The sequence below is a fragment of the Pinus tabuliformis genome, chromosome 5_2, assembly GCF_031772625.1.
Source record: "Pinus tabuliformis cultivar Carrire ecotype Pingquan chromosome 5_2, CPIR1, whole genome shotgun sequence".
Lineage (NCBI taxonomy): Eukaryota > Viridiplantae > Streptophyta > Pinopsida > Pinales > Pinaceae > Pinus > Pinus tabuliformis.
The window spans coordinates 693706607-693716126 of NC_142306.1; the positions used below are offsets into that span (position 1 = coordinate 693706607).

General features: G+C 39.3%; 1 pseudogene; it reads right to left on the minus strand.

Moving 5' to 3' along the window:
• Positions 1–1512: 1512 nt before the first annotated feature.
• On the minus strand, positions 1513–2228 carry LOC149161016 (gamma-glutamylcyclotransferase 2-3 pseudogene; annotated as a pseudogene).
• Positions 2229–9520: the final 7292 nt, after the last annotated feature.

Consider the following 9520-nt stretch of genomic DNA (forward strand, 5'->3'; position numbering starts at 1 on the left):
CCCTATTAACTCCTCCTACATGCTACTAACTAATGCATTAATTACAAACATGTTGGTATGTAATTACATAAAGTCCTAGTTAAACTAAAACACTACTTTCATTTCTCCTCTTAGGCTTGATGCTTTCTTGAATGCTGTGACAGCTGTCCTTCTTCAGTTAAGCTGAGATGGTTGAAGGAGAACGTACTGAATGAGCTGGCCTTGGATTCCAGTCATGGAGATGGCTTCATTAATTAACTAAGGGAAATGCCCTGTTTGCACGGCTTTTGTCTCCCATCACTCTTCATTACTTTAAAAACAAGTCTGCTGTTCTTTAATTCTTCCCAAACACCGCATATCACCACACCTTTCAAATGAGCTGGAAACTTTATGAGCTGAAAAGGTGTCTGCAGTTGTTTGTTGGCCCTTAACATAATATGTTTTCCATCGCCCTGAAATATAGGGAGCTGTTCCTGTTTGTCGGCCTTTTGTCTCCCAACATTCTCCTAAAATATAGCAGCCTGCTCCCAAATCCTTTAATGACCCCAAGTATGGAGTAATGCCAAATTTATGATGTGCTAGAGGTGGTCTTTGATAGACAGCTGTTCCTCTTCCTCAACTCCCGCTCACCGTGTTAGACTAGCTGCTCTGCACTTTAAATTATCACCTACAGCAGTTTCGTAGCGCGCTACGAAACTGCTGTGTGATTTAAAGAAAACACACTCTTCTTCTCTGGTTTTCTAAATAATTGTCAGTGTTCATAGCTTAAGTACTTGATTGTTTAGAAAAGGTTTGCTTGCAATAAATATTTCTCCTGAGGAAAAACTTGTCTCCTCTGTTAAAAGACTTTTAGAACCTCCCACAATATTCATGTAAGGTAATTTACTACGTACTAGACCGTCCACAGCAAGGTGAATAATAATATCTTGATCCTTCTGTTGGTATAGAACAAAGCCCTTGCATATGAGTCCAATTCCCATAAGAACTGCTGGAACATTCTTAAAAAGTGCGCGTTGATCTCTTGAAGCATCTATTATAGATGGCTGTGTCCCTTCTCAAAAATTCCATTCTCTAATGTCAAATATAGATGGAAAGAGACTGCTGGAAAATTTCAACATTGAATGCTTAGACTACCAATGAAGTAATTGCACGAGGTTCAGGCTTTTCAAGGTAAATTTTGAGCTCCATAGCATAGGTCAGAACAGCTAGTGGAGCTGTGTCAACATCCTCTATTCCACTTCATCTGACCATCACAAGGCAGGGTAACTTTAAATGCCTTTTTACATTAATGAACTAAGAAAGACGACCAGTTGCATGTATCTCCATAAGACTGTTAAATTCTTTATCCGGGAGGTTACGTAGGCAAACTTTATGCTTACAACTTTCAACCAAATCTGCAATTTTCTTCATAAACCCAATGACTTGCAGAAACAATTCCAATGGCATCGCTTTAATAATAGTATCCAAAGGGAGCATATGCTGTTAGATAACATAACCCCACAAAGAGACTATCCCCACATCCTATGATTCACTTCAATCACAAATGAGATATTCTAGATTGAGGCAGCGCATGTTATAGTACTCAAAAGGCTCGGCAAAATATCCTTTAAAGCAATCTCGTGAATAAGACAACAAATTGCTGAAGTTCACACTGAAGTTCAGTACTTTTGCATCTCCATTTGAAGTAGCATCTCCATCTTTGCATGTTAATACTTTCCTAACTGCATTTGCGAGGTCTGTCACGTGACTATCATTGCAACCTATCTCAAGTAAAACTGTCTCTAGTTAAAGAGATATTCAATGTTAGGCCCGGAAGGACTCACAGCTCCAACAATTTGATGAGCCATCATTTCCAATGGTACAGGGCCCAGGTAATTTTTATTCGAATTCTTGTCTGTTGATGCAATGAACACAGGGACTCCAGATATAACTGGCTCTGTTGAATCCTCTTCAAAATAGAAATCAACGTAGGCCTTTTAATCATATTCCTTCTCTTTCTCTTCTAGATAAGATAAAGCAATATCTTCAGCTTCCTGTCCAGAAACCCTGTAAGCAACGCCTCGACTGATGTGACCATCGTGAGGCTCGAGTGTAACAGTCCTGCCGGGATTGGCAGGGGTTCCTCTATGGTCTGTGCTCCCTTGATGGAAAAGACGACGGTAGCCTTTGATGAAACCAACTCGTTGTTTGTCATAGTGGAAACCCGCCTTTCATATTATGGAACCGTAACCAAACACCGACAGAACCATCTTCTCCGCCTTGCCGTCGACCTCCCTCAATTCTACAGCCTCCAGGGGATGCCATTCAATCTTTCACAGATGCCATTCACTAGTGCACTCGTCTTTTAATCGACATCAATCAATATCCTTCCAGCTTTTGCGCCACATCTCTATCCCAGTGTCACTAACCATGGCGGCCTTGTAGCATATAAAACTACTCGACACTTGGCATTAATCACCGCATTTGAAAAGAGCACTTTCATGTCTTCAATATGTGCATTAATAATGAACCGACGTGCATTAAGGAGGTGCTGTGTATCCCAGTCTAAGAAAAACGTGATCCCCTGCAGAAATAAACACAACGCTGCCTATTTGTAACGTTGGCTGTAATTTCATATATTCCGCAAGCAGTATAGAACCTACAGGAGCAGAACGACCAATATGAAGAAGAACGTTTAATACAGCATTGGATGCGTTGGATTTGTCATGCCTCAACTCCCATAATAACTTCGGAAACAAATTGATAACTAAAGAAACAACATGCTTTTCACAAAACTGCTTTGAGTCTGCTAGCAGCATCTGACCCTCTAATGAATTCTCCTTGAATTAAAGAACTCTTTTAGTAGGAAGACAATTAATAACAACCCAATTTGTAACCTTCTTAATGCGGCATGAACAGGTAACCACAGCTCAAGCTACGTATCTGGTTCTTTAAGTCGATCCAATAATGCTTAAGCAGCCAATAAATGTTCTAAAATAACTGTCAACTTTGTCACTAAAGCAATAATATCTGGTTGCAAATGTTTTGAAGCCTTATCTAAAACAAAAGCAATTTTCTGAGTTGTGACCTCTGTCTCGGTTCTGGACCACCGTGGAGAACTACACCATCGAATACCTTGAGAGAATCTACAATCAATCCTAATAGCTCTTCAGATTGCTCTGGCGATTTTATCTCACATCTTGACAAAACTCACATGAATGATTTCCAACCTTTTGAAGTAGCTTTTTCATCTCCTACAGCACGGCTGAGTTTGACATTCGTTGAATATTTGCCTGCGCTGTCTTCTGTAGAAATCAGTGTTGAAATTGCTGCTCCAAAGATTTTGAACGGGAGTTCCAAACACTTGGGTTGTACAGCAATCACTTTTACATCTTCTCCACAAGTTTTCGCCAAAACAGAAGACATGTTATACTCCTGATAGGTAATGAGGACACTGCTGCCACACAAGAAAACAATATTGAAGAACAAGGAATACAAAATAGTATTAACACTGGAATTGTCCAAATACTGGCATTGGGTAGAGCGATGGAGAGAGGGTGTATAAAAAGGTGGCCAAAGTTGCAAAATGGAGCACAGCTGACTAGCCAGAGAGGCCAGCACGCGCTTCTATTCCTTTCCGCTCAACACCTTTTGCCCTTTTTGGTAACCCTTTATTAATCACAAACACCTGAATGGTTTCAAAGACTTAAGGTGTTCTTGTTATATAGGAGTAAAGTGGGGGATATGAGAATCTTTGTGTGCAGAGGAATAGACACAGAGTGCAAGAAAAAGCAATAAGAGCTATCAGGTCCTTCACATGAATTGCCCAAGCAACTTCATTGAATTGGTTGTAGACTTGCAGGTCTCTCCACATCATTATCATCATTGAAATGAGTAGCATTCATGGCATGAAGTACGTGTCCCTAAAAGATGTTTGCAGCCTTCCTCCAAATAAGAAGGTATAATCCCATATAAAGAAATTTCCGCTGCTACAAATCCTGTTGGATGTTGAGTAACCAAAAGCTGGATTCACATCCTAAATACTTGTGCCATTTCCTGTGAGATTCCCACTTGATGCAGATTTCTGAAAGAAAGCAGAACTCTGTACAATAGGCACGCTATGATATTGACCTTCGCTGAAAACTCGAACCAATTCCTAATTTCGTAGCACGCTACGAAACCACGCAAACAGGTAGCGCTGCGAAACTGCTAAACAGAATTCAGGCGCTGCGAAACTGCTCTGACTTTAAGCCAAGCTAAAAATTTTTTACTACAGCATTTTCAGTGATAACAAGAACTACATGGAGGAATACAACAGGACATTCTCCCTACGAACTTGTTTATGGGAAAGAAGTCCTGCTCCCCATTGAGTTTCAAGTCAAGACTTTCAAGATGGCAGTCCAGTTGGGGATGAATCTATCAGAAGCCCAAAAGCACAGAATGGAGCAGCTGAATGAGCTAGATGAGATCAGACAAGAAGCAATTTTAAGGACTGATCTAGTTCAACAGCAAAGAGCTAAGTGGCATGATAGATACATCAAAGAGAAAAAGTTTCAAGAGGGAGATTGGGCGCTACTGTTTGATTCCAAGTTCAAAGACTTCAAAGGTAAATTTCAGACCCATTGGCTTGGGCCATATGAAATTGACAAAGTCTTTAACAATGGAGCGGTAAGAATCAAGACCATTGATGAATTTCAGATTCCTCTTATTGTGAATGGCCACCGATTGAAAATTTATCATAAGCCACTCTCAAAAGAGGAATTTGTCAAGATGTTCCAAGAGAATTCTGCAATAAGGCTGGTGGAGAAGAATCCTTCTTCCCCACCAGCCTAGCCTTTGTTTCTTTCAATTAAAAAAAAATAAAATTGTATAAGCCTGAAAACCAATCATAGATTGGCAATCTTATACAGAAAATATAGAGTGAAAATCAGGGACACCTGACACTCTATATTTTCCAAAAAAAAAACTCCTCTTCTTCTTTTTCCATCTTCACTCCACCTCATTTGCCATTTCACTCCATCTCCATCTCATTCACATTTTCGCTTCACTTCACTCCGCTTCATTTTTACTCCATTCCACTCATTTCACTTTCATTTCATCAATAAAAGTTCCTTTCAGGACTATTTTCACTCAGTTAATTCTTTTCTAACTATCTTTGTTCAGCTAAGTGGGTGCTGTCCCAGTTTCCACAGCTGGAAGCAGTTTCCGTAGCCAGAAACAGTTTCCGCAGCCAAAAACAATTTCCGCAGCTACCACCACTCTGTTTTTCAAATTCACAGTCAAAATGTTAGTGCAAAAATCATGAAAATGCAGGTGTAATTGAGCAAATGCCATGAAGACATGGAGCATCTCCAAGACATCAAGAAAGAACAGTTGGTTAAAAGCTATGAGCAAGAAATGACAAAGTTTCCAAAGGTATGAGCAATTTTTTTTTATCAAATAACAATTAAAGTCATGATTATGCATAGTTATCAAACCATAAAAAGTTCTACTATGTGCAATGATTCGATATGATAGCTCCATTACCCACTCCTATTCCACGATATTACTCCACACATCATGCATTCATTTCTTAACGGTCTCATGATGGATTTTCGGGTTTAAACTCAAGTTGACTGCACTTTCATTTGCCACCTGTGCTCATGAGATGTGACCAATCCCTTTACGGCTCCTCTCCACCGCATTTCCCGCAGCCATCTATCAAAACGTGTGATCTCCCATACACAGTCATTAATTCAAAAAAAAGGATCTCGCCTCCACTCCGTTCACTTACCATTTCATTAAAGATCTTCCTTTTCATATACACACATTTCAATTTGTGAACTTATTTGCGACTGCTTATCCTCTATTCCACCTGTAATCTGAAGCATTCCCGTTACCTGCTACTGATTGCAGCCACTGCATTTTACCATAAACCCTGCAATCGAGCTACCTTCCCTCTGCTAAATACTCATACGTAATTGCATCCTCAGTTGAAATTTAAAACAGAGGAAGGAATGGGAAAACTACTAAAAGCAGAGCCAGAAGGACCGAAATATCTAGAATGTTACCCTCAAGAAAAAGATTTGCTGAAGAAATCCAAATGGTTACGCTTCATCCAAAAGTTTAAAGGCTATAACAAAGAGGTAACCAAGGATTTTGCATGGTCTTTCGATGGTCAAATGGTGGAGATTGGAGATTTGAAGCTCACGGTGACCGAAACAACAGTAGCAGCTACCACCGGCTTACCCCAGGAAGGTGAGCGATGGTTCAAAAACAAAAGCGTGGATGAACAGGCATGGAGAATTATGCTAAGAAACCCAGGTATGGATACCACTGTGTTTACTAAAGGAATTCCTGTTCATGCATTGAAGGAAGAATGGGCCAGTCTGCTGTTAGTTATCCAAAAATTTGTCACTTGTGAAGGACGCTTTGGCTCAATGTACATGTACCATGCTAGACCGTTGATGAATTTCTTAGAGAATCAGACTCTTAATTTGCCTTATTTCTTACTATTGAGTTTAAAGAAGATGAGTATTACAGTCCAAAAACACATAGGCAATGTAGAACCTCATCTATATCATCATGGACTTATAAAAATTCTTATTGAGGACCAACTAAAGAAAAACAAAGATACCTGGGAACAATTCTTGATAAGAAACTACTTCCAAGAGCCATCTGAGGCCTCTGAAAGTAGTACACCAAAGACACCAAGAAAAAGTAGGAGAAGAGAAAAGAGCACCATAGTCCAAGACTCCCCTACTACAGAAACTCAAGAAGTTGGTCAAAAAGAAGAAGAAAACAGAACTAAAGACAAGACACAGAGGAAAGAGAAAGGAAAAAGGACCATCCAAGAAGTCTACCATTCACCTGAGCCATCCATAGAGGAGGATTATCAACCACTGTCAGAAAGATTAGTACATCTTCAGGCTGCTATAGCAAAGAAAAAGGAAAAAGGGAAACAGAGTATACAAAAAAAAGAGTACTAGTCCACCATACTTAAAGAGAAGCACTAGGCTAAGAGGAAAGGGGAGTAAAACACAAATAAAACAGCCCCACTTCATCGACTTGGGTGGAGAGACACCTGAGAAAACTCCAGCTGGCCGTAGTCCACCTTGTCCTCAGCCAAGCATTGAAACTAGTCCTCCACATGATGAAAGCCCTTCTCGGCCAGAGCTAGAGAGTAGTCCTCCTCCTCCACCAGATTTTGAACTCAGTCCAAGAAAGACACCTAAAATAGATCCCAGTCAACAGGAGGTATATGACTACTTGGAATCATTAGAAAAATCAGCTGCAGGTCCAAGTACCACTCTGCCACTAGATGCACAAGTTTAGTCCTTAAAGCAGGAGGTATTTGAATTAGAGGTCCTAAATATGCATATCAAGTAAGAAAATGAAGCACTCAAGGAGCAGAGCAAAGTAGATAAAATGATTCATGATAACACTATGCTCCATTTGGGACTATGGCAAAAGAAAAACAAGAAACTGAAGAAAAAGTGCAAAAAGTTGAGCAGAGCATTGATCAATCTCAAATTCAGATGTCTAGTAAGGAAACCAAGGATGGTGGTAGCACCAAACAAGAAGAAAAGAGGGCTAGATGTCCTAGCAGAAGCATCAGAACATATGGATTAGAGGGGAATGACTAAATTTTGGTTGCATGAGGACATGCAACACCTTCACAGTGGGGGTATGTTGAGTCCCAAACCTGCACCTCCCTATATACCCTTTCAGCCTTCTTTTTCCATTTACTTCATCCACCAAGCTGTCAAATCATTGCATATTAGTCTAAAAAGAGCTTATGAAATGGTTTCCTAACTATGTTTATGACTGTTGTTTGATTTAGATTTTTGTTCAAACAGCTGCAAAAACTTGTCACTTTCCGCAGCCAGCTCAAGTTTCCGCAGCCATTTTGTTAAAGGCTATGTTACAGGTGTCCAATGGAGAAACCAGCCACATGGACAAGCTGCAAGTGACGTGTACATGGAGTGTGTCCCCTCAGTTAAGCCAAATCACTCATAAACGGTCATGGTCAATGACGGTCAAAGGAAGGGCTAAACAAGGAGTTTTGCGGTGGCACGACTCTGTTTTGCCCACGTGAAGGTTTGCGTGGCACGATCCTTAGTTTCCGGAGGTACTGGCACACCTGTAGATCAGCCCGTGAACTAAATCGAGCAGCCACCACTCCATGGATTCAACTGTCATGATGACCATAACGCTAGATCTCAGGCCGTGGAGATTTACATCTCTCTTGGTAGCATAAAATCTAGGAATTAGTTGCAACATTTTCACTTATAAATAACGCGTTGATATACTTTGGATAGCTAGCTTTTGAGATGTAATTTTGACTGTTGTTATCAGCCCACTGTACTATGCTTTACTTTGTTTTATTACTGCACTTTAAATATATGAGAAGACATCATTCCTGAATTCGATTTGTGACTAAGTAATTGACTGGCCGAGGTTGCAGAGGGCCCCTGTACACCAAAGCTTTGTATAGTTTCTTACTTACTTTCATTTACTGTTTTTATAATCATTTCTTGTATATATATTGCGTTGTTCTGATGTTCATTGCTGTCCATATTTCCTTTATGTTTTTTTATAACTGTTAGCTGATCAGTGCTTCTTTTACAGGTTTTTGTAGGCAGCCCGGGCAAATTTACATATTTTTGATAACTACTGACATGAGATCATCTTGTCCTTTCTGCTGATTTTCATTTACTGAGTTTAATTCCAGCATTGTTATTTCTTTCAAGTTTTGTTTTGCTTATTTACTTTTCTGCTACTTAGACATCATATTACTCATCTGTTTATGATTTCATTTCTATAGCCAAGCGACTCAATTAGTAAGGAATCAGAATATTACTTGTTGTAGTATGATTTAGTTTGCTTTCCTGCAAGTTAGAGATTGAATTACTTATGTCATTTTCAAGAGTTGAAATATGAATGAGTAGTTAAATCTTAGTTTCCTTTTATGCAATTTAATTTCCTGCAATTTAGATATCATATTACTCAGCTTGTTTATGATTACTTCCTATAGCCAAAGCAAGTCGAAAGGTGAAGGGTTAGAATGTGGGTTGAAGTAGTGTGATTTAGCTTGCTTTGCTTTCAGTCTTTGAGTTGCTTTAAGTTCAGTTTTTATTTTCTTTTTCATACAACAGTAAGGATACTGGGCCATTGTCACTAGTTCACTGTTTTGGTACATTTACTTCCCTTTGAGAATTGATTTCATTACAGTCAGTTTGAACCCTTCTTTTTTAGAACTTTTAAGTTTGGAAAATCATTGTAGAAATCACCATTACCATCCATACTTAACTTTCAATTTCACCATCTCACACTAGGGAATCCACAGAAGATAAACCCAAAAACAAACTAAAAAAAAAAACCTTAAAAACGACAAAAGACTAAGAAAACGGTTATCTTGCACATACAGTGCACTTCACTTCATCAGTTTACAAATCCCGGATTGACATTTTAAATAGCAATTTAGGACATACTAAATTGACCAAACAGTTGGTTAGAAGTTCCATTCCAGTTTCATATTTGATGGGCAACTAAAAATGTGTGAGGAAGGTGGTAGTTAAGG